A 26991-nucleotide genomic window follows, 5' to 3' on the forward strand; every position below is an offset into this window, starting at 1 on the left:
GTACATACTCGTTATTACCGTATACAATCAATATTTGACAATAGAACCGACACAATTAAGTCATCACGTGTCGAAATCAAAAGTAAAATATGCTAATGTCCGTCTGACAGGTGATAACCGGTGGGTGATACTATTGATGTGTATTGGCAGATCCAGTGAGTTTATGCGACAGATTACAAGCGCGTTATGACATTTGCTATGAATGCTTTTATGAAGGTGCTAATTTGAGGTATCGACGACTTTGATGGGTTTTGAAAAAAAATTAGGTGATGGTTACATTATTTGCGCTTAAACACAGTCTCAATAAAAAACACATATTGCGTGTATTATTGAACAGTTGATTAACACGCCCCGTACCAAATTGTCGTCTCTTTAATTAAAAAAAAACAGTGTACAACTCTAACTATGTGTATAAAATTTATTTATTTATTATTTTGTTTTTTATTTATTTATTTTTTATTTTTTTTTGTGGGGGGGGGCATGGTATAACGCGTATACTTCTAAATATAATACAGACACATTTCACATGTATTTTATACGTAAATCTTGCAGGGCTACCAGTATGTTTCTCCTCAAGAAAAAAGCCACACACCAGCTGTTTTATCAGCGTTATTACAATGAGGGTTATTTTATGCATTATAATAATATTAATGAATCAGTCGGTTAAGTTGTTTTAAAATTTAATAACAATGGTACGAACGTATTTGTCAGATTTCACGATGTCAACCTTTCATTGAAGATCACTTTAATCATTTCGACATGGAATTTTTTCCTTAGAATTTCAAAATTTTAAATATGAACGTAGAATATCAGCCTCTCAAACGGTTTGTGATATATATATTTCTAAAGTTGATTAGGTTTTGGAACATAATTCTTCTGATAGATATTCTATATTTTAGTCGCGTAAAGGAAAACCGTGCTTAATGCATGTCCAGTCCGCACAGGCTTATCAGGGACGACACTTTCCGCTTTAATGGTACATTTTTCGTGAAAAGAAAGTCTCTTCTTAGCGAAACTCCACTAAAGGCGGAAGGTGTCGTCTTAGAATACAATAAAACTCAATAATAAAGAATTTACTCACACATTTTAATAAAGAATATGCTAAGTGAGAACTCATAGTCACACACTTTTTAATGATATTGTTTTTTATGTAAATATTTCATTCTAAGTACATGCAAAAAACCATAGTATTTTGGTTTTTAGGAACGTTCTGAAACCTTAAGTAGAATTATTGATGGGTGAATATGATCTAATGAATAAATTGTTAATAAATCGTCTCATGTTGGCGACTACATTGATATATACTGCAACACTTATTGGCTAATTGCAATAAGGATGTTTTGTTAAAACACATTCAATCATGTTCTATTTAGCATCATTAATTAATATGTCACGTGGAATGATTGATGATGATACACTACATGGTTGCTCTGTATGCAGTAGAATGCGGTGAATATTTATATAAGTGAGAGATAGGCAAGACATTCCTTAAGACATGTATTCAATGTCATGTATGATTAGAGTATTAAACACGCAATCACGAGTCAAATCGGTTTGAACGGCTTTCATTAAGGTTGATATTTCATAACAATTTTGATGTTACATAATGCAGGCATAATTAAAGAGAACGTTTTGTTTTCCATGTGATGTTGATGCAGACTATAGTTTAAACTGTTGTTTATGACTCGGTGGGGATCCTTTCACCTATTTGGTTATATAACTCAAAAGTAAGAAATTGATGTACACTTTTACGATGAATGAATAGTTCGACAAATAAAAAGCAATTTCCAATTTTGCTTGAGCGGAAACAGCTTATGTACATCAGTAACATATTTACACATATGTAAAGAAAATGGATTGAAGCGTTATTTATTAACAGTCAGAGATTTTCGTTTGAGAGCACGGAGCGTATATTGTCATCTAGAATCCGAGTTAAGAGTAACTGATACACCTGTTAGAAAATTTAACTAAAGTATAACTCAACCCTGCAATTCATCTAACTATGGTATTGTGTACGTGTTACTTTAAACATCTAGACATAATGATATTCAAGAGGCACTGTTATTGTGTTATTTCAATAATTGCTGAATTAGCGACTTATAAAGACAAGATAATAATTCAATCAATATAAAACAATATATATATATGTAATAAAACATGTAAATAAATAAATAAATGAATAAATAATAAAATAAATAAACACAAATAAATAGACAAATAAATAAATATATAAGTAACGATACCTAAAATAAATAAATAAAAAATAAATACATACATTTATTAATTTATTCGTAAATTATACATAATGCTCACATGGGTTTAGTTTGTTAATATTCCAATTTCACATATAGCCGTTTTTGCATCCAAACTTTCATTCACAGGCTGGTATGTTGCATGTTGTTTGATTGTTCGCAAATTTACCGCAGCGCAAGGTCATTAATGTGTAGACGACGGTGACGTAAAACAGACGTTAACGTCAACAATGTATCGCCCTGTCAAATTATTTACGTTAACATAAACAATGGTAATGACTTTCTCCATTAAAGACATAAATAAAACATCCAGTGACAGCTCGGTTAAGAACGCCATGTTTGTATCTGTTGCTGCAACGTTCTTGCTTTGACGTTCTTACTTACGACACATGTTAAACGCAAACCGTACACGTAATTATTTTTTCAAAAAAGAATGTCGAGCAAGTGGTGGTCACTAATTTTCTCCTTTCCCTAAATCTTGTTAACATGTGATTTACTATAATGTTTAAATTGTATACATACCGTTACGTCACCACGTTATCGGCATAGGGTGCTTAAGTCCACTTCACCAATGTGAATTCACAGAGACCTAGTCAGCGGAAGAATGAAATTAATTCCTAAAAAGTTTTTTTCTTGCATTTGTATAAAGGTGATGTTTAAAATAAACACTTGTTTGTATGTGTGTGCATTGAAATATGTGTACTTGCGTTGTTGTGTAGCTTCTACTTTCACTTTCAAATACGTAAACTAGCATGATTCATTTGCAATGAATACTTTTGTTGATTGATTGAATCTGGTGAATAAGCATTTAAAGCTTAATTTAAATGATACATATAATAAGGGTTTGAACAAAAATACGTCGAACCAATATAGCGTATAGTGATTTCTACAAATTATCGTGGGAAATTTCTTATGAACAGTTGGCGAAAAATAAAAATAAAACAACAGTATTGCCCATCATACAGCATTTCTAAGCGAATATATATGTTGAGAACACAATCTGAACACAATAAAAGACTTAGCTGTTTATTTGTCAATATTGAAATGGCGTCATAGTTAGACGCGAACAAAAACGAAATGGCGTTCGACGAAAATACAACCGGTGCCGGAACAAGATTCGTAGGTCATCAAATAGAAGTCATTTATAGCCTTTGGCAATTTTATATTACACCTAACATCGTCTCCGTGTTGTAATTTTTCTTCATTTCCTCCGCGTTTAGGCTTAAATTAGACATACCTTTCCATGCAGTCCATGACGGTGCCTATACCACTTGACTTTTAAAATTACGATCTGTTTGGGGAGTAAAATATAAACAAAAGCGCAACCCAGGTAACATTTTCAAGGATTACTTTTTAAAATATTTAACTTTTTAATTGGATAATGTGGATGGCCCGCTCATTCGTGAGAGTATTATATAAATATCATGATTTTATTGTAAACAAATAAGTATGTTTTCAGTGAAGTGCATCCGCGAGTTTGAAAGGTTAGAAAAACGTAGAATCTGTGTTGGGACTTCCATTACGTCATCCATTACACCCGAGGTGACCCGAGTCACCCAAATGATCAAAGCTATCTAAGTCACGCAGGACATACGAAACAGGCTTGTTTTAGGATTAAAAGCTAATGATTCAAATAGCACAATTATTTTGAATAATCAATAGTGTATATACTCATTAATATTAGTTTAAATTGAGGAATTTGTATATCCAATCAAACGGCTAAGGAAAGCCCAACGAATTTCTGCATGCTGGAAAAAAACACTAGTGTTTTGCCAGTAGATATATCCCGAAGAAACGTTAAAAAAGTAACACAACCCATGTTTTTACTCATTTTCAGCACAGACTAGGACAAAAACAAAACGATTGTTTGATCTTCAAAATCCGCGTTTCCGTTCTCGTCTTGATGTGCCCCAACCCCAGGAACAGATGTCGCCTGTTCGTTCATACATGAAACACAACAATTGAGATTAATCTGGCAATTCATTCTTATTTTTAACACTACTAGGATCATTACAAAACGCTAACGTAACCGATTTTGCCGTTTTGATTGTAGCGCTACAGCCCCATGAATAATAGAAATAATCAAGGCAATCATGTTGCAAATGCACCTTGCGTAAAAAAGAAAAAGCGGAGATGTACACTTACTTATATAAATTTCTATCATATATTGAATAAAATATTAAACGAGTTTTTTTATATGCTTACACATTAAAATATATGTGGGTTTGGTATGTATGTAAATTTAAAACAATGACAAACACTTTGTTATTTGTTTAGCTATCATACGTCACAAATACAGTTATGATAATTAAAACTATAAATCGATGTTGACGATTATTATTAGTATTATTTTTGTTGGTGGTGTTGTTATTATCATTATCCCCACGCTTTTTAAAGCGTGGGGATGTTGTATTGATCTCCGCTTTCTGTCCGTCCTGGTCGGCTTCTATCTCCTCCTACACTATTAGCACTAAAACATTAAAACTTACACACATGGTAGCAATTAGCATATTTGCGACGGTGACGGCGACGGAATTTTGATTTTAAACTTTAAAATGGGTAAAAAAATTCATTTTACTAGCAACATGCGATGCACACGATAATAACTTTTGACCCAGGGGTCAGATCAAAATTCCAAATAGTGCACCGTCGCACATATGCTCATAGCTACTACATGTTTCAAGGTTCTAGTGCTAATAGTGTAGGAGGGGAAAGTGGACAACCACGCCCACCCAAAATATTGTTTTATTAATACTGAACATCTCTTATGACAACACGGTCTATCTCGACCATCCATGTCCACATTACCCAACCCATGGCCATTGATAAAGGTAAAAGCCTCTTTCAAATTTATCGAGAGGTCCACAGGTACTACTGCCCCGTACCCCCAAATTTTTTCGTACCCAAAATATTTCGTATCAATTGTTTTTTCGTTCCCATTTTTTTTTTCGTACCCAAATTCTTTTTCGTACCCAACATTTTTCGTTTACAATTTTTTCTGTACCCATTTTTTTCGTACGCAAATTTTTTTTCTTAACCAAATTTTTTTCGAACCCAATTTTTTTTGGCCTAATTGTTTCGTACCCAAAATTTTCATGCCCAAATTTTTTTCGTACACAAAATTGTATTTTAACACAACTTCTCCATTTATTCTCCAATTTACTTCAAATTAATACTGAGCATCTATAAAGACAACACGGTCTATCTCGATTATTATTATTATTATTATTATTATTATTATTATTATTATTATTATTATTATTATTATTATTATTATTATTATTATTATTATTATCATCATCATCATCATTATTATTATTATAATTATTATTATTATTTTTTTTTTATATTATAATAATAATAATAATAATAATAATAATAATAATAATAATAATAATAATAATAATAATTATTATTATTATTATTATTATTATTATTATTATTATTATTATTATTATTATTATTATTATTATTATTATTATTATTATTATTATTATTTTTATTATTATTATTATTATATTCTTTTATTATTAGTTTATATGGTACACCAAAAACATGCATTTTTTGTAAAGATTCTTAAGGCCACAAGGTAACAATCACAACTTTCACTGTCGTATGATAATAGTGTTGAATATAGTAAATAAGTTAATTAAATATATAAATGTATTTAACAATCCTGTCATCTAAGCATATTTTATTCGAATAGTATTAAAATAAAGTTCAAGTTTTTTAACAGGCATAATCCATTGCAGCCGACGCCTTCAAAAAAATTGGCAAACCCGAAACGCGTATTGGGGAAAAACCTTGTTTATTTTTAGCTCCGACAATTAACCACCTTTCCGGTGTTCGGTGCAATGTTTATAACATTTCTTTATTTCTAATGGGTTAAAGGTCTAAGTTATACCCAAAAAATGTATAAATACACCGTGACGTAATTGTCCGTTACTGTATATCAAAATAGTGCGCCGTAAATCCGCCTGTTTTTCAATCAAAATTTTAAAAATAAATATTTTCTCGTGCACTTATATAACGTTTTTTTTTAACTGAAGCGAATTTATAAAAATGTCTGTCACATGATCGCGAATGCATTCATTGATCTAAATTGTTTCGAGCACACCTAGTCATTGCCCTACCTTTCGCCGCATCCCAACAAAACGTGAATTTATGTCCTGATTTAATTTGTTTTGCCTTGCACATTTAGCTTATTTCTTTTATTTAAATATTGGCGAAAAATACCACTCTCTATACCTTTTTTTAAAGGAAGATATTTCCTGCAGTCCGCTACACGGTTTTAGTTACGATAAAGTGTCCGTTACACGGTCATACGGTAAAGTGTCCGTTACACGGTCATACGGTAAAGTGTCCGTTACACGGTCATACGGTAAAGTGTCCGTTACACGGTCATACGGTAAAGTGTCCGTTACACGGTCATACGGTAAAGTGTCCGTTACACGGTCATACGGTAAAGTGTCCGTTACACGGTCATACGGTAAAGTGCAATCAAAATAACTGAGAAGAGGATGCGAGGAGAACGCTTGGAAAGTAATTCTCGAATACCATTGCCAAAACTGATATGACACATAGCTCACTAAACCATTTCGTAGTTAAATGTTTACTTAATTAAAAAACAACGACAATTCATTACTTCATTTTTTATAACGAATCATCAGGAGATTTTTGTTATTTTGATATTAACGAATTATTAAATATATCTCATATAAAAGACGAAATGGATATCTTACTCAAATTACTGGGAAAACTAATGCACTTATAAGAACGTTTCGTTCTAATTAAACATCAGGCGCACCTTTAATCATTTTGAATCAAGTATTATCTCTTCGCTCAAACAGTTTTTTGTTTTCCCACGAAAGGCATCAGTTTCAGACCTCCACAAATAAAGAATAAGTATAAGAAACACTAGGGAGCATAAAAAGGCATAGCAACAAAACTGCAAATTATTGAGTTAGAATAAAGACAGACGTCAACATTAAGTAAATTAAAGGAGGTCTCGTATATTAGTTTAAATTAACCAATACCAGTCTGGAATGAATTGCCCCACGTTGCGTGGTAAACAAAAGATAAATCCAGTACGGAATACCGTTCTTGACATCGTGGTAACACATTAAAATCCAGAGGGCGACAATGCAATAATGAGATAGTACGATGGCGACAATGCGATAGTACGATGGCGACAATGCGATAGTACGATGGCAACATTGCGATAGAACGATGGCGACAATGCGACAACGCGATAGTACGATGGCGACGATTCGATAGTACGATGGCGACAATGCGACAACGCGACAATACGATGGCGACAGTGCGCTAGTACGATGGCGACAATGCGACAATGCGATAGTGCAACAATGCGACGACGACAAGTGCGACAATACGACGGCGATAATTCGATAGTACGATGGCTACAATGCGACAGCGCGATAGTACGATGGCGACAATGCGATGATACGATGGCGACAGTACGATATGGCTTTCGCATTGTTTCCATCGTACTATCGCGTTGTCGCATGGTCGCCATCGTATTATCGCATTGTCGTCATCGGACTATCGCGTTGTCGCCTTGTCGCCATCGTACTTCGCATTATCGCCATCGCACTATCGCATTGTCGCCATCGTATTATCGCATTGTCGTCATCGGACTACCGCGTTGTCGCAATCGTACTATCGCATTGTCGCCATCGCACTATCGCATGGTCGCCATCGTATTATCGCATTGTCGTCATCGGACTATCGCGTTGTCGCATTGTCGCCATCGTACTATCGCATTGTCGCCATCGCACTATCGCATTGTCGCCATCGAACTATCGCACTATCGCATTGTCGCTCTCTGGATTTAAATGTGTAACCACGATGGCCCTAACGGTATTCCGTAATCAAGAGAAAAGGCACTCAAAAGAGTTTAAATTACAAAGTCATGAAAGTATCACTGCATAACATGCAAAAGAAATTTTGATTCAGCAGTTTAACACAAGTGTTATTGATGTGGATTCGGGATGAAGTTATCGTCAAGGACAATAACAGAATTAACATGTATCATTAAACATTGAAATCGTCAAACAATGAAGGTCTGAATGTAAATTATCAATCCGTTCATTTTTAAATAAAACGTACATTTGCTGATTCGTTTCATCGAAGGATGTGTATTTGTCATGTTTATCATAAAACAAGTGTGTCGTCATGATAAGACTTCTTTATATATAATAATTATAAAGCATATATGTTTCAATATATTACATAAACTATATCTTTATTCAATGGTCCAGATGTACGTTTAAAAAATGTTTACATAAAACAGTCAGTGAAAGATCGAATAACATGTACATTATTTTACATTTAATTTGATTAATCAAAACAGAAACTTAATAAGAAACAAAACACACATTTTTTAAAAATGTTATTACAAAACTTTAGCACAAGTCTGAAGTCATATATAAAAATTACAACCTACAATATTGTTCAATTTCCTGCTTTATTATATACTAGAATGCAATCTTAACAAAGAAGAACTTGAAATGTTCAATATTTGCTGATAAATTTGAGAATGTGGGGAACATTGACTTACTTCATAAAGCAATACTAACATACAGTAATACGTAAAGGGCGAACTATGAAAACTATTAATATATAGAATATATATATATATATATATATATATATATATATATATATATATATATATATATATATATATATATATATATATATATATATATATATATATATATATATATATATATATATATATATATACATATATATAAATATAGCTATTTATGTACTTTAATTTCGGTGATTTGGTATATATTATATTATATATAAATACAGTTGCTTGCACAACAGCGTGTTCGTACATCTATTTGCCGTACTGTTTGCCCAGTTCCAGTATCCAGTATCAGGGCGGAGACCCACTCGGATCCTATTTTCCCCATCAGTTGTACAGCCTGTGACAAGGCAAACGTAAATCCCTCTAGATCTGCCATTTCGTACTTGCGTTGGTGAAAACTGTTACCGCAATTCCATCCACATGTGCAAATATCACCTAAAATCGGAGGGCTTTTTTCTACTTTCTAAACTTGGACTGTATGGTATACATATGTGCATATTTATGAGCTTTATTAATTAGATGTGACACTCTTTATCCAAAATGTGATCTGACATTAATTTTAATACAACAGTGATAACCCTTTGTAAAGCAGTTTGTGAGACGCACCAGCATCTTAGCATTCCTAAGTTTTACCATACATCAATTAAATGGTTAGTGCTTCTTCCTTTTAATAATAACATTGTGTTAGAAAATGTTTGTAGATTAACAAGCGCATTCTATGTGGATTGGTACGAAGTTGATCATCATCTCAAACTGTGTGGTGCTTTGTTGAAACTCATTAGAAATATTCTTACCGCTATGAGTGCCTGGGTAACACTCCATCTTCCCACGAGCGTTGATATAAACCAGGGTTCCGTCTTGTTTGCACTTCCATTCTCCCTTATTCCTTTCAACACAAAATGGAAAAATCTGTTCGCGTTTAATAAAAATATTCAATTAAGTTGTGTGTTGCCGCTATGTTGCATATTGAAATAACTTACAAAACAACAACAGAATGTCCTTAAGTAGTTGATATTATTTGTGTACTTAATGGTTTCTGAAAAAAATCGACAACGTAAGCGGAATTTAAGCCATTTTTTCTTAAATTTATTGTTCTGCGCTTTAATTTACAATATTTCTGTTAATTTGTGAAATTAAAATTTCTACGTTATTCGCGAGGTTGACATACAACTTACTTTGGGCATCCTGTAACAGGGCACTGGAAATCTTTCAGCGGCATTCATGTCCCAAGGTTGGTCATTCTGAAATGAACCGTAGCATCGTTTGCGTCAAAAATTAAATTTTTCTGTGAAATCACATGAGGTACAAAAATAAGGTAGCGCACCCATAATGATTTCCCGCGATTTGTTCGAAGATTGAATGGCATGTAGAAAGTTGCAGTGGCCGAGTGGTTAAGGCGATAGACTTGAAATCTTTTGGGATTTTCCCGCGCAGGTTCGAATCCTGCCGACAACGCATAAATTTTTGCGACGCGTTTTATTTCTTTTCTAACGTAATTTGATTTAATATAGCATATAAACTATGTATTTTGTTAAATATGTTGCAATGTGTATGCACATTCTTCAATTTTTTAAATTAAAACAACGTTATGACTAAATTGTGTGATTTACTGCTGAGAATACGAATCATTCATGTTGCATTTTTATTTCAAAAAGTAAACGGTAAATTTGTCTGTTTCTTGATGTTTTTGCAGTATATAGTGTATCTACAGTATAAAACTAAGTTCAAAATATTACTTATATGAAACTATTAATTTTATGACACTTTGTTTTAACAAACCCAATTTCTACTTGGCTGAAAACCACTTCCATTTCATGGCGCTCTTCCATAGATAACACGTTATAAAAAGTAAATGTCTGTAAAAGAATACGTATTTCATCTAGTTTAAACTTTAAACATCTTTACTGCATCTGTACACACCAACTGCAGGCCCATATTTGGAAATCTGGATGAATTATGGAACTTTCATATACCCCAGGGATGCAAATTAAATTGACAAAAGCCGAACGTGGGGGTGGTTTTGAAAAAGTCAGTATATATTTTTTTTAAGCACGGTAAGCCTACCTAAAAATGTGCATGTAGTTCAGTGAAATGATGCTGATTACGAAAATAATACATTAGATTATATTTGGAAAGGTGCCCATTATGGGTGCGCTGCCTTAAAGAGTAAACATTTAAAAGTGATCTAAATTTATTTCGTAACATATTCGGGGTAATGCAACCTTTTATCTACTGTAAATATGTGACTATTCGTGTGAAACACGTGCATAACTATTAAAAGAATTGTTTACCTACAGATTATAGAGGTTTAAGAGGTACATGTATGCAATGAATAATAACAAGCAGTGCTATATATACGAAAGCTATGAAAATATTGAAGATTATTTATCAATGCATTAAGCTTGTAGATCTTTGGTGGGAAGTTGGAGAAAAATTGGGTCAATATCATCTCCGTTTTTTTACAATAAAAAACCGTTTTCTTCATTAAATTGGGCCATTCAATGCACTGCCTAGCTCGTCCATAAATGTTATATAAACAAATATAATAAATAACGTATAAGACGTCAGCAAAGGTGTTTATTATATATCTGAATTGCCAAAAGTCAAAAATACTAGTTTTGTTTTACATGTGACGTTATTATTTTATTTTAATTATATATAGGGGTTCAAATTGAAAAGACTTAATCTGCGTATGAAGGTTGACAACATTTTTATACAATACAACTATATGTCATTAATTAAATGAGTATTGTAATATATGGGGAATCAAAATGAAGTTTATGCGAGTTCAAGTCCTTACGATATTTTAAAACAATAGACTATATATGGTCGCATATGCACATAGTATCGTTAAAAATGTCGTTCCATTTCTTAATAACAGTATCGGTATCGTAAGAAACATTGAACCGTTTTACAATATCAATATCGATATCGTTAGAAACATCGTACCGTTTTAAGTATCGTCATCGTTAGAAATATCGTACCGTTTGATGATAGCAGTATCGTCATCGTTAGAAATATCGTATCGTTTGATGATATCAGTATCGTCATCGTTAGAAATATCGTACCGTATGATGATAGCAGTATCGTCATCGTTAGATTTATCGTACCGTTTGATGATATCAGTATCGTCATCGCTAGAAATATCGTACCGTTTGATGATATCAGTATCGTCATCGATAAAAATATATCGTACCGTTTGATGATATCTGTATCGTCATCGTTAGAAATATTGTACCGTTTGATGATATCAGTATCGTCATCGTTAGATATATCGTACCGTTTGATGATATCAGTATCGTCATCGGTAGAAATATCGTACCGTATAATATAGCAGTATCGTCATCGTTAGAAATATCGTACCGTTTGATGATATCTGTATCGTCATCGTTAGAAATATCGCACCGTTTGCTTTTACTTTCAGAGGCCAAGAGGATTGTTGAAGGCACTTTTTTAATGTATAGTTTGTCCATGTTATTTTCATTATTTTAAATTCGTCCAAATATTACAGTTTTGTCTATGAACAAGTCCCTTTAAATGTATTTATTTACATAGTCTTTATCACGAATAGACGAAATTTATTGAATCAATTGAATTAGTTTAATACCTTATTTCTCTTTATCCCTTTGATCTGGTTTCAAATTCTGAATTTAACTAGTCGTTATTGCTCACGTTTATATTATAATACGTTTTGGTCGATTGGTTTCGCAAGAGGAAGCTATATATTGACATCCCCATAAGATTATTCGAATTGTATCTACCTTTTTGAAAAATGACAAACGATGTAATTTTACAATACACGTAACGTCTTTTGATAAAACGTGCTTTGTAGAATGCGAACGCAACACAAACTATGAGTTTAGTTTCCTTGTCTAAATTTTGGAGCGATTCGTTGAAAGATATAATATTTAACTTTAAGATCTTATCAATGTCATGAATTTCTTGTAATTTATTCTCGTCTCTCTAAAAGTTTTAAGCATAAGCTTGGATAAAATAAAAAAGATACCAGTCTAATACGCGATAGCCAAACGTCTACCACTACTTCTATTACTACAAATACCTCTTACCTGAATCGTACACTCTATACATTGTACGGAAAGTATATTTTGTTTTGCAACTTAGCATTTAGTGTTTGTCCTAATACAAACCCTCTACATCTCGCTCACAGCGTGAACGCTCTATATATCGCACACAACAATAAACCTCGATTTCTCCACGTAAATTCACCCTCGATATCTCGCACGTAAGTTGACCATCGACATCTCGCACATTAATTGACCCTCGATATCTAGCATACAACGTGAATCCTCGACATCTCACTCTTCATGTGAAGCATCAATATCAAGCATAAAACGTGAATTCTCGACACCTCGCACACAACGTAAAGGATCAATAACAAGCATACAACGCGAATCCTCGATATTTAGCACACAACATGAAGCATCGATATCACGCACACAACTTGAAGCATCGATATCACGCACACAACATGCAGCATCGATATCACGCACACAACTTGAAGCATCGATATCACGCACACAACATGAAGCATCGATTTCACGCACACAACTTGACACTCGATACTTTACATACAACGTGGAGCATTGATATCACGCACAACGTGAAGCACCGATATTTCACATAACGTAAATTCTCGATATCTAGCACACAACGGGAATCCTCGATATATCGCACACAACGGAAATCCTTGATATATCGCGCACAGCGAAAATTTTCGATATCTCACAAAACGTGAATCCTCGATATATTTTAAACAACGGCAATGCTCGATATATATCACACAACGGGAATCCTCGATGGTATCTAGCACACAACAGGAATCCTCGATATATTTCACACAAAGGGAATTCTCGATATCTAGCACACACTGGGAAACCTCAATATCTAGTACACAACGGGAATCCTTGATATCTTGCTACAAACAGGAATCCTCGATATATCGCAAACAAAGAGAATCCTAGATGTATCGCACACAACGGGAATGCTCAATTCAAGCACACAACGGGAATGCTCGATATCTAACACACAACGGAAATCCTCGATTTCTAGCACACAACGGGAATCCTTGATATCTAGCACACAATGGGAATGTTCGATATCTAATACACAACGGGAATCCTCAATATATCGCACACAACGGGAATCCTCGATATCTCGCACACAAAGTGAAATCTGTGATATATTGAACACAACGGGAATCCTCGATATCTCGCACACAACGGGAATCTGAGATATATTGCACACAACGGGAATCCTCGATATCTAGCACACAACGGGAATGCTCGATATCTTGCACATGACGGGAATCCTCGATATCTAGCACAACACGAGAATGCTCAATATCTTGCATACAACGAGAATCCTCAATATCTTGCACACAACGGGAATCCTCAATATCTAGCACACAACGGGAACCTCGATATCTAGCACACAACGGGAATGCTCAATATCTAGCACACAACGGGAATTCTCAATATCTAGCAAACAACGGGAATGCTCAATATCTAGCACACAGCTGGAATTCTCGATATGTAGCATACATCAGGAATGCTCAATATCTCGCACACAACGGGAACGCTCGATATCTAGCACACAGCTGGAATTCTCGATATGTAGCACACAACGGGAATACTCGAATTATAGCACAGAACAGCACAGAGGAATTGTTGATTGTGCCACGGTGATCGTATAGAAGATGAAGTACACTTTCTGTTTGAATGTGATACTACATTGATTGACGGCGCATACACTTGGCAGATATATCATCTGAACTGACGAACCACAATTCTATTAGTAAACTTAATATTTTAATGTCTTCATGTCCACGAAAACTGGCTAAATTTATTGTTAAAGCTTATTTTAAAAAGACGTACAGTTATATATGCCTAGTTCTGAATGAGTATATCATCAACATAAATTCCTGTACATTTTTTTCTTGTTCTCATATACATATTCGTAATATATAATTCACATGTATCAGTGTACGTGGTGCTATTGTATATAATTTAAAATATTATGTTTTGGTGACTAACAGGCCCATTGGGTCGGGTGCAAAACTTTTTTGTATATATATTATTATGATGTTTTGTTATATTGCACATGTCACTATAATAAACAATTTACTTACTAACTTACTTATAGCACACAACGGGAATCCTCGATATATAGAACACACCGGGAATTCCCGATATCCAGCACACACCGGGAATCCTCGATATCTAGCTTACAACGGGAATGCTCGATATCTAGCAGACAACGGGAATCCTTGATTTCTAGCACACAACGGGAATCTTCGATATCTAGCATTCAACGGGAATCCTCGATATCTAGCACACAAAGGGAATCATCGATATCTAGCACACAAAGGGAATCCTCGATATCTTGCAAACAACGGGAATGCTTGATATCTAGCAAACAAAGGGAATGCTCGATATCTAGCACACAAAGGGAATCCTCGATATCTCGCACACAAATGGGAATCCTCGATATCTAGCTTACAACGGGAATGCTCGATATCTAGCAGACAACGGGAATCTTTGATATCTAGCACACAACGGGAATCCTCGATATCTAGCATTCAACGGGAATCCTCGATATCTAGCACACAAAGGGATTCATCGATATCTAGCACACAAAGGGAATCCTCGATATCTTGCACACAACGGGAATGCTTGATATCTAGCAAACAAAGGGAATGCTCGATATCTAGCACACAAAGGGAATCCTCGATATCTAGCACACAAAGGGAATCCTCGATATCTCGCACACAAATGGAATCCTCGATATCTAGAACACAAAGGGAATCCTTGATATCTAGTACAAAAAGGGAATCATCGATATCTAGAACACAACAGGAATCATCGATATCTAGCACACAACAGGAATCCTCGATATCTAGCACACAACGGGAAACCTCGATATCTAGCATACAACGGGAATGCTCGATATCTACCACGCAAAGGGAATCCTCGATATCTAGCACACAACGTGAATCCTCGATATCTAACACGCAACGGGAATTCTCGATTTCTTGCACACAACGGAAATCCTTGATATCTAGCACACAATTGAAATGCTCGATATCTAGCACACAACGGGAATCCTCAATATATCGCACACAACTGGAATCCTCGATATCTCGCAAACAACGTGAATCTGTGATATATAGCACACACCGGGAATCCTCGATATCTCGCACACAATGTGAATATGAGATATATTGCACACAACGGGAATCCTCGATATCTAGCACACGTCGGGTATGCTCGATATCTAGCACATAACGGGAATCCTTCATATCTATCAGAACACGACAATGCTCGATATCTAGCACACAACGGGAATCCTCGATATCTAGCATACAACGGGAATCCTCGATATCTAGCACACAAAGGGAATCCTCGATATCTGGCATACAAAAGGAATCATCGATATCTAGCACACAAAGAGAATCCTCGATATCTAGCACACAAATGGAATCCTCGATATCTAGAACACAACGGGAATCCTCGATATCTATCACACACCGGGAATCCTAAATATCTAGCATACAGCGGAAATGCTCGATATCTAGCACACAACGGGAATGCTATATATCTAGCACACAACGGGAATGCAAGATATCTATCACACAAAGGGAATAATCGATATCTAGAACACAACGGGATTCCTCGATATCTTGCACACAACGGGAATCCTCGATATCTAGCACACAGCGGGAATGCTCGATATCTAGCACACAACGGGAATACTTGATATCTAGCATACAACGTGAATGCTCTATATCTAGCACACAACACGAATCCTCGATATCTCGTACACAGCGTGCCGATCGTGTTGCTTATCATTCAAATGGATAATGACAAATACTTTTTTTATTATATACATTTTAATTTTGATGTATAAACTTCAGAGAAAAATTATAATAGCGTATTTTGATGCTGGACTATGATACTTTCAAAGAAAGATGCTGTCATAGCACATTTTGAACAGGTATTAAATCTGACTAAAAAATATTTCTTGACTCAAATCCACATATGACTTAAGCGAACATAATTGTTAATGTTAAACACATTTCGGTTACGTGGCAACGTCGTCTGAATAAAAAATACTTTGTATTTGTTGTAGGATGATGTCATTTCCGTCTAAATATGTGTAACTGACCCTGAAACAGAAAACAAAAAAAAAACATTGTTTTCTAAGTGTTATTTACTTTGCATGAAAACAATAACAATACTGCAGTGCTATCATTATAAACGTAAATCATGGTAATTTAGCATTAATTTTGATGTGTACAGACCATTATTTGCTAAACTGCTTCCCGAGCTCTTTCATCAGATTTGCAACCCACTGAGATCCCGTTTTACTCATAAACTGCACCGACTGGGACAAAGCAAATGTTAGATCTTCAAAATCTGCCCGTCGGTACTCGCCACGATGTGTGCCGCGACCACAGTTCCAACCCCATGAGCAAATGTCACCTTTTCATATAAAATCACGCTGGTTCATAGGTATTTGAACACTTTCAAATGTTCATTCATGGGTAACCGGTACATTTCCATTCATGAATAGTAGAAGTGTACTATACAATATATTTTTTTCTTCAGTTTACAAATCAACAAGCGGATTGATAAACCTACTACAAAGTTTCTAGCAAGTATGAAATGAAATATAAACAGAAAACTTAATTTTCGATAGAAGATCAATTTTAGTGATTTACATTAACAAATGTAAGTTTATATTATTTGGTAAACGACGACGATTTTGACAATGATTATCGTGATTATGATGACAATATTGTTGTTGTGAATTATTAAAACGATGACGAGGACGACGACGACGACGATGACGACGACGACGAGGACGATGATTATAACGACAACGACGATGATGATGATGATGATGATGATGATGATGATGATGATGATGATGATGATGATGATGATGATGATGATGATGATGATGATGATGATGATGATGATGATGATGATGATGATGATGATCATGATGATGATCATGATGATCATGATGATCATGATGATGGTGATAATGATGATGGTGATCATGATGATGATGAAGGTGATCATGATAAAATACTCATACCACTATGTGTGCCATGGTAACACTCCATCTTTCCGAGAGCGTTGATATACACCTGATCTCCATCCTTCGAGCACACCCAGTTCACTCCACGCCTATTCAGCAAAGAAGCGATAGCAATACAGAAATGGGTCGCATTTAATTCATAGTCATAGGTTTCTGACTGACGAAAAAATTTAATTACCTACAATATTTGGATATGAATATTGCAAAAAATTAACTAATGAAATAAATAGTTCAATAAATTGTGTGATTACGTGGAGGGGCATCCTCTAACAGGGCATCTGAAATCGGTCAGCGCTACCCAGGCTCCCAAAGATGTCATCCTGAAAACAAAGGTATTTTATTTTTATAATAAATCAATTAAACAAATGTACTAATTCGCGCATAATATGTTGTGTGAGTTTACTTTCGTTCATTCGAAATGTCGATAATACAAAATTGTTAACCTGATGTTTAAATCCGTGTGTTTGTTTCTCCAATCGGTCGACAATGAGCATTTATAGATAAAGTTGTGTTTTTAAAATGGTTGCGTTATCAAGACAAAATCATCTTCGAAAGATGTTATAAATCTAAGATCAAAAGATAACTAAAAAAAATTATGTCGTACACAAATTACAAGTATTTTGAGCAATATCGAAATGTCACAAGGTAAATATTGAAACTTGCAATGCTATCTCACCAAAGGGTGTCGTACATTACTTGAACTTTATTTATATATATATAAAGTGACAGAAAACCAAGTACGTCGTTCTTTTTGCATCGATGAATAACAGAGAAAAAGCTAACGGTTAACTGAACAAAACTGTCTGATTTAAATGCATGCAGAATAATGATATATTTAAGTACTTTTCATATTTAAAAATTAAATATTGATATTTTAACGCTCATCATCACACAGGGATAACAAATAAAGATGTTAACTTTTCAAAAATTAAATTTCACAGTGACATTGTTTTAACGCTAAGAACATTTACCTGTTTTATCCTTTGCACTTAATTCACTGTGCTTTGCAGTTGATTTCCAATTTCAGAAAATGCCCAACAACCAGCAACGCGTAAATACTTTTAAGTAACTGATCTCGACAGTAGAAGTTATTAACATAAACACTTTTATTATTTCAAGTCGTTTCTACGTACGAAAAGAGATAGAAGGACGTACAGGCAAAAACGTCAAATGTGGCCTAGAAAGTAAATATCATCAGGTATAATCACTTAAAACCCCTGTGCACAGTGAATGAATATTACTATTGTTTTGTTCTTTTTCTTTTTTTACACTTTCATTCAAAGATATGAACTGAATTTTAATATGAGAAAGTCAGCGTGTTCTTGTTAAAAAATATATTACATGTATAAACTTTGTCGCAACAGGTGCATTTAAATTGATTTCAACGTTGTTTTAAATGAGAAATGGGAAGTTATATTTTTTAATTTCGTAGAAATCAACACGACAAAATTTGAAATGAACTTCCGCATTCAAGTCACGTGCAGTTGTTTCATATCTCTGTTAAGTTTATACCAAAAATATCAGGTACGTAGAGTCAATGCAATTGATTTTTAAGTCTTGCTGAAAAGCAAGTAGGTTCACAAAATTAACACATAAAATAAATACAATCCTGGACGAATATTGAACCGAACAGACACAGTCCTCACTTCGTTTATGCAGCCGATTAAAGTTGTATTTAATGTGATTCTTTGGCTCAAGGGAATGTTTCTCGCTTTCAAATTGGTGCGAGATCTCTCGGGCTCTAATTCCGGACAAGGCCTTACTTTTTTAAGTGATGCCTTGCATTGTGTTACTATTGCACAAAGTGATTTATTTGATGTTTCTATTAGAGTTTGTTGAAAATTGCCAATTATGTTTCAATAAAGAACTAAATACTTAAAGAATAAGTGTGTGAGTAACAATTGCCTATAATTGTGTTTTGTCATTCTTGAAATAAATCAAATCGTATGTGAACTCATGTAGTTTGTTATCAAATAAAGAGTAGGATTGTATGTTTTGTAGGATCCTTCTTAACTGACATTCCGTAAAGACAAGAACAAGCTGTTCACTTTACGGGTTTTCAAAATTACACTCTCAAACGACCATTGGTTTATGCCAACAGTCTTAATTGTTTCGCATTAACGAGGCCTTACGTTACGCCGGTTACATTGACTCAATATCAGGGCCTTAGGCAAATACAAAACTATTAGCGAATGGATTTGTTTCATTAGAGAAACGTGTAATTCATTAAATTGAGTCTACTGGGAAAATTATGGAAAACTAAACTAAAGCAAAACGAATTAAAATAAGAAAAGTGTTTTGACATATAATCTAAGAACTTCACAGTGACATGCGAACATTCAAGGAACGTCAGTCAACGGCAAGTCAGAAAGTTTGTGTTAAATATATTACTCGTGTTAAAAAAAGTAGGATGAATTCTACCACTGCTAAAACGATGCGCTTTCAAATTTATTTATGAACTGCATAAACACAGCCATGGTACGTGTTCAAGGTATAGCGTTCAAATATGCCGTTACGTTTAGGTAAGAGTTGGATAGACATAGATATGGCTTCATGTAGACAATAATGCATACAGACATAAGCATAAGTCTTTACGCATATTTTAGCGACTAAATTCATGTATTGACCCATGTGGAAATATTTAATCCATGTGGACATGCATTTGATCCATGTAGAAATGCATTTTATCCATGTAATGTACATTTGAAACATGTGTTCATGCATTTGAACCATGTGTGCATACGTTTTACTTATGTGAAAATATATTTTGCAAATGTGGACATTATAGTTGACCAATTTTGACACACATTTCGACCCACGTGAAAATGCATTTGAAATGTAAGTCGATAAAAAGTGTTAAATGCGCCCACAGTCTATTTAGCGTTTCGAATGAAAACGCTCAAATTCAGTTATAAATGCTTCTTTTTAAAATGCAATATCTTCAAGAATGACTAGTATTTTATTATTATAAGAAAAGAAATGGGAAAAGTATATTTACTCTACTGGTAGCATCGGTGAAATTGAAATTAAAAAATAACGATCACAAAAATCCCAAATATGTTAAACTAAACAAACACGATAGGCAACAATGTCGAACGTTAGATGACAAATTGAAATCCAGAATGTAACGTATCCTCTAAAATAAACAATGTAAGAACTCTACCTAAAGACATTAATTACAAATTGGCAAATTAAGTATCGACCGTTGATAGGTCAAATGACGATATAAACACGAGACATAAACAGCCAAATGTAAAAGGACTACACACGAATGAGAGATACAATGACCGAATTATTATCTGGTATCGAAGAGTTAAGAATGATAGACTAAAACATGATATTAAATACCCGAACAATACACTTGTAGATCAAGAAAGATTTAATTCCAAACTACACGTTAAGATCGAAGCTGAAAGGAAGGGAATTGGACATGAGGCAAGCCTATGTAGCCGAAGTAACAATATAATATCATGTTGTAGATCGAATAACTTGTAGAGTGCAGAAAACAAGTAAAGTGCTTCGAGATAGCTGAATCAACTACCAAATACGTGATAGAAACATTAACCAGCAAACTGGGCTGCCGGATAGCAAATAGTAAAATCGATATGGCTCATCATATGAAGAAGGACCAAAAGGCAAAAAGGGCGTTATGTACGCTTTCTGCCCAAGCTGCATTAAATATATTTAATATTTGATAGTGATGAACAAAACAATAAGAACTTCATATCACTATATCTCACCTCCTACAAAATGACCTAATCCGATTTGCTTAGAGCGGTCACTTGTTATGACATAATAATTATTAAAACAGAATATTACACATCTGTTGTGGATCACAAAGTATTACATTTAGTAGCCATGTAGGTTTGTGGTTTTTAGTCTATTGGCAGAATTCCTATAGACTATTGTACCGAAAATCAGAAAACTTTATCGCAGTCAGTTGCATGTTTTCAAGGGATAAAATTTCCCTGATATTGAAACATGATACAAATTACGTTTAATACATGTGTTATATTTCGCGAAACGTCAGAAAAGCTTGCGTGGTGCAGCGGTAGCGCATTTGCTTACGGATCCTGAGGACGCCTGTTTGAATCCTGAATCATGGGACGTCACTGTTTTGTTCCACTTTTTTCTTGCTATAAAATAAGTAAAGACTATTACACACATTGAAGATTTGTAAGCAATCATACCTAATGACGATTCAAAAAGGCAAAATCGGTCAACAGTTCACTTAACAACGTGGATGGGAACGAGATTTGGATTAAATTATCGCAGTTCCACAACATACTTTATATATGCCATCATTCCAATAAATATGTTCCTTAGATTGTGCTTAACTTTTTGCATACTTAGTTATGTGTTTTAACAAGGTGGATCTCGTCGTATTTGATGTTGTGATAACATACTTCGTCAATGTATTCATTAATTAGGTACGTTTCTATAAATAGTTTTAACGGCAGAAGACTGGCAAGATTTTAGGGCTGTAATATCGTTAAACTTTGTGACGGCAAACATTTACCTTGCTTTGGGCGGCAAGAAATGGGGGGGGGGGGGGGTCAAATTAAAGTATTTTGATATTAATCTTCAAATTAGGTTGCATATTATTTGAATTATTTGAATAAGGATGACACACTTCAGAACGTGTGCTCCAAAATACAGCGTGCATGCTATATTTTGCGTTAAGTAACATGGTCGGTAAATATAATAACAACACAACAACATAAATTAATTGTTCATTTCTGCTTAAATGAAGTGATCGTAACAGTATCATAAATAGTAACAAACAATACAAGAAAAACAAAGATATAACTTTGACCTTTGCTTCCGAATGGAAAAGTCGTTCAGTGTCGCAAATAAAAATGATGCCATGGTAACGTTAATTTAAACAAGATCATAAATAAACGTCTAGCAAATCAGAAATAACCTTTACATACGGGCATTTCCTTGCTCGCACAATAACAAGCTCTCTTAATACATATTTCTTATTCTCCGATTGATATATGTTTTGCAATATTTCATCACTTCTTGTTTCATTTATTTGTTTTTATTCTTTAACAAATATTGTTACTTTCGAACGCTGTTTTCCTTGCATTCTTCTGAAACAAGAATTACAGTAATGTTTGCATAAACACATGTTTATTTCTGGAAAATCGCTAATTAAACTATAACACGTGCTCTCAGATGTATACGAAGTTTTAAAATTTACGTGGTTTACGTGTAGTCTAAAGTGGAACATTTTAAATATTAAATGTTTTCCCAAAATATGTCCAAAATATTACGAAATATGGAATAACCGTGCAAAAACAATTTATCTGCATGTTCACCCAATTCTAGATTGGTGATACATTCGAACGACATCATAAACATTTGTTTCCGCGGTCATTTTTATTGCTTTTTCATTTAATAATGTTAAAAAGAAATAGACATTCGCTTTATCTATATTATTATTATATGGAAATCGCGTTAAAAGGGTAAATAAGCCTTCTCGCACCCGAAGCGAGAATCATACCCCTAGACCAACGGGCCGTTGAAATAGCACGTTTACGTTAGGTATTTTACTAAATGTAAACATAGTTTAATCGCCGTCTTTGTAACAGATACCACCATACGCGAAATAAGAACATTATGCAATGGATTCTGACCACACAACACACATAAATGTTATCGTTACATGTTTATATATTCATTCTAAAATTGGCTAACATATGTCATTCGTTCCTACTAATATCTGCAAAAATAGGATAACTTCGGCTTTTATCGTTACATTTTTTGGTATTATACTCAAGCTTCTTTCCAGTTTTGTAGTATACTAAATAACAGAAGTCTAAAAAAATCTCTTCGCAAAACATGTTTCATCATAATTATATAGATTTTACGTTTTTAATAAGATTTCATTATGATCGAATTAAGAAAAAAGATCAAACACTCAACCTGGAAGATAGATAGATTTATTTCAGTATAATGATACAACATGATAAAACAAATCTACTTGCATGATAAAATAGTAAAACAATAAACATGTATGAGAAATTAAACCATGCCAATAACAGTTTACCAAGGATTACACAAAAAAGAGAACTTCATCTCTTATTTCCATTGTGGTCCTTGGATATTGATGGTAGTGACATATAGAGGCATGATATGAATATCAGAGATTTGAGTTATAAAAGACAATTATTTGCATAAAAAGGTAGATATATTAAAATGTGGATCAATTAAAAACTAACTATATAGATCTTAAAGAATTATTACATATTAAGAACATGAGTTTAACTGACAACTTTAAATTAGCTATACTTGTAATATGCCTTAAGGGGAAGGTAGTTTGTTTTGAATACGAAACAAAAAGTGTATGGTCGGCATCGAAAAGTAAAGTAGCTAAAATAGTGCATTGGCGCCACCTCCTGTCATTAGCGCCGCCTCATTTGGCATGGAGACGTCCCGTTTCAAAGACACATATGAGTCTTTTAGTTCGCGTAGTAATACATAGAATACTGGGCCTTGGTTGTACGTCTCATTTGAAGGACGTTTGATAGGTTATATTTAATCGGGAGATCGAACCTGCGACAGCTTATTTTGATGCAAACATGTGACATTATCCAAAAAATGTTTTTGCACTTCTACATATATTCTTTAATAAGAATAAACACTCTTGATGTATGTTAACGTACACATATGCTTACATTAGAATAGGAAGCGAAAACAGTGTTGCGCTCGTCCGGGATTCGAACGCGGGACATTTCGCACCCAAAGCGAGAATTATACCCCTACACCAGCGAGCCTTGATTATGATTACGTTAATTAAGACCATATATAATCGAAAAGTCGGGCTCGTCCGGGATTTGAAACCGGGACCTCTCGCACCCGAAGCGAGAATCATACCCCTAGACCAACGTGCCATACGTATCTGTTCGTGTCTTTTATGGTGCAGTTGGTATTAAATCACCGTTGATAAAACCACTACAACGCGTTTAAATTAATTATTATTAACGATTGCACAACAATTCCAGGCAATCTTACTATTAGAACGTTCTGATCATATTGCGATCAAATTACATTATAGAGAGTGGCTCGTTGGTCTAGGGGTATGATTCTCGCTTTGGGTGCGAGAGGTCCCGGGTTCAAATCCCGGACGAGCCCTAATATTTTACAGTTGTTTATCAGTTCCAAACTAATGTAAAAATGTCTGGATGTTTATTTAATTGAGCATTAAGAATTCTACCGGCAATATTGAAATGTAGTGTTTGATTATTCCGTTTCATGAAAATATATTATGAGAAATAATGAAGTTTATAACGCTGGGCTCGTTCCATTTTTGAACGAGAAATATACATCTCGAAAGTGGGGACATAACGAATTGTGGTTCAGGTTACGGGCCAAAAAAATAGGGTAGGTAGGTAGGAAAAACATTTTATTTTTTTATTTTATTTTATTTTGTTGAACGGCTTTTTTCCAATACATACGTAGGCAATCTAGCACAAAAACATTTTAACTGATGATAAGGATGAATGGTCAATTCATGGCTTCAACTTGGCTGTAGCCATGCATTGACTTTTTATCCATATCAAAAACAAACTTCAGAAAACTTTTTTATATAGAGAAAAAAACTTTAAATTTTGATGGAAAAAACCCGAAAACACTTTGAAGAACATGGCTTAATCACTAAGGCTAACACCTGTTTGATAGTCATACCCTCATCAACAGAAAAAACAAATATAACTAGAACAAGCTCTCTCTTCAGCAGTACTTCGGGCAAGAAATAAAAGTATATACATGTACACATTTATTAAAACTAGAACAAGCTCTATCCGACCTGCTGAATTTAAAACTATCAGCAACAATCAAATACAGTGTCTATAATCATATATAAAAACGTGAATTGGACGGGAATCGAACCCGGGCCGCCCGCGTGGCCGGCGACGTTCTACCACTGAACATCCGATGGGCTTATTATATAAGGCCAATTTCAACGTTTGCAATCGAATTCGGCGAAAACCGATTAACCTTTTACATTTTAAAACCTCTGTTCTTTAACCAAGTGGTGTATGATATGTCGGTTGAATTTATCAACAAATCTAAAATTGAGTTAAATGCACATAAATAGTTTCGACACAGTTATGCCATATTTTCCTTATATAAGATGCATATCTTGTGAACAAACCTTTCATTAAATGTTTTGCACTTCTACATATATTACTTAATTACGCTTGATATATGTTTATGTACACATATGGTTACATTAAAAATGGAAACGAAAACGGTCTTGCGCTCGTCCGGGATTTGAACCCAAAGCGAGAATCATACGCCTAGACCAACGAACCTTGTCTACGTTACGACTGCAAATTGACTGAATAATATCTCTTTATGTTTCAAGGGTCATTATTCTACTTAAATAATACGATAAATAAACAAAAGTCGGGCTCGTCCGGGATTTGAACCCGGGACCTCTCGCACCCTAAGCGAGAATCATACCCCTAGACCGAGAGCCATACATATCTGTTCGTGTCTTTTATAGTGCAGTTAGTATTAAATCACGTGATAAAACCACTACAACGCGTTTAAATTAATTATTATTAACGATTACACAACAGTTATGGTCAATATTGCTAGTTATACGTTCGTAAAATACTGCGATCAAATTACGAATATCAAGAGTGGCTCGTTGGTTTAGGTGTATGATTCAGTATGATAATCAGTTTATTAGCTTAAAGGGGCCTTTTCACGTTTTGGTAAATTGACAAAATTTAACAGAGTTGTTTCAGATTCTTAAATTTTCGTTTTAGTTATGATAATTGTGAGGAAAAAGTAATACTGAAAATTATAAAGCGTTGCAACGCGAAACGATTGTATAATTTGGAAAGTTCTGTTGTTGTCGTTATATTTTGGGAAACTACGAGGATAACTTATATAAGTAAAAAATGCGTCCGCCCATATCATGAGCACGGATGGTCGAGTGGTCTAAGCGGGAGATGTTTTCCTCCAGGACATCAG

The 26991-nt window shown here is 34.3% G+C and overlaps 1 long non-coding RNA gene and 2 other non-coding genes across 4 annotated transcripts; 2 read left to right on the forward strand and 1 right to left on the reverse strand.

Annotated features, from left to right (window-relative positions):
* Positions 1-10247: 10247 nt before the first annotated feature.
* Positions 10248-10329, forward strand: Trnas-uga (transfer RNA serine (anticodon UGA)). Its single transcript has one exon. It is a non-coding gene; the product is annotated as a tRNA-Ser (tRNA).
* A 6474-nt stretch (positions 10330-16803) lies between these two features.
* Positions 16804-19121, reverse strand: LOC127848078 (uncharacterized). Of its 2 annotated transcripts, none has more exons than XR_008034343.1 (5): positions 18972-19121; positions 18252-18320; positions 17998-18089; positions 17195-17375; positions 16804-17059 (listed from the first exon to the last, which is right to left on the reverse strand). It is a non-coding gene; the product is annotated as an uncharacterized LOC127848078 (long non-coding RNA). The 2 variants fall into 2 exon arrangements; XR_008034342.1 differs by lacking the exon at positions 18972-19121 and adding an exon at positions 18444-18592.
* Positions 19122-25068: 5947 nt separating this feature from the next.
* On the forward strand, positions 25069-25140 carry Trnap-ugg (transfer RNA proline (anticodon UGG)). The gene has a single exon. It is a non-coding gene; the product is annotated as a tRNA-Pro (tRNA).
* The last annotated feature ends 1851 nt before the right edge of the window (positions 25141-26991 follow it).

The sequence above is a fragment of the Dreissena polymorpha genome, chromosome 10 (assembly GCF_020536995.1).
Source record: "Dreissena polymorpha isolate Duluth1 chromosome 10, UMN_Dpol_1.0, whole genome shotgun sequence".
Classification (NCBI taxonomy): domain Eukaryota; kingdom Metazoa; phylum Mollusca; class Bivalvia; order Myida; family Dreissenidae; genus Dreissena; species Dreissena polymorpha.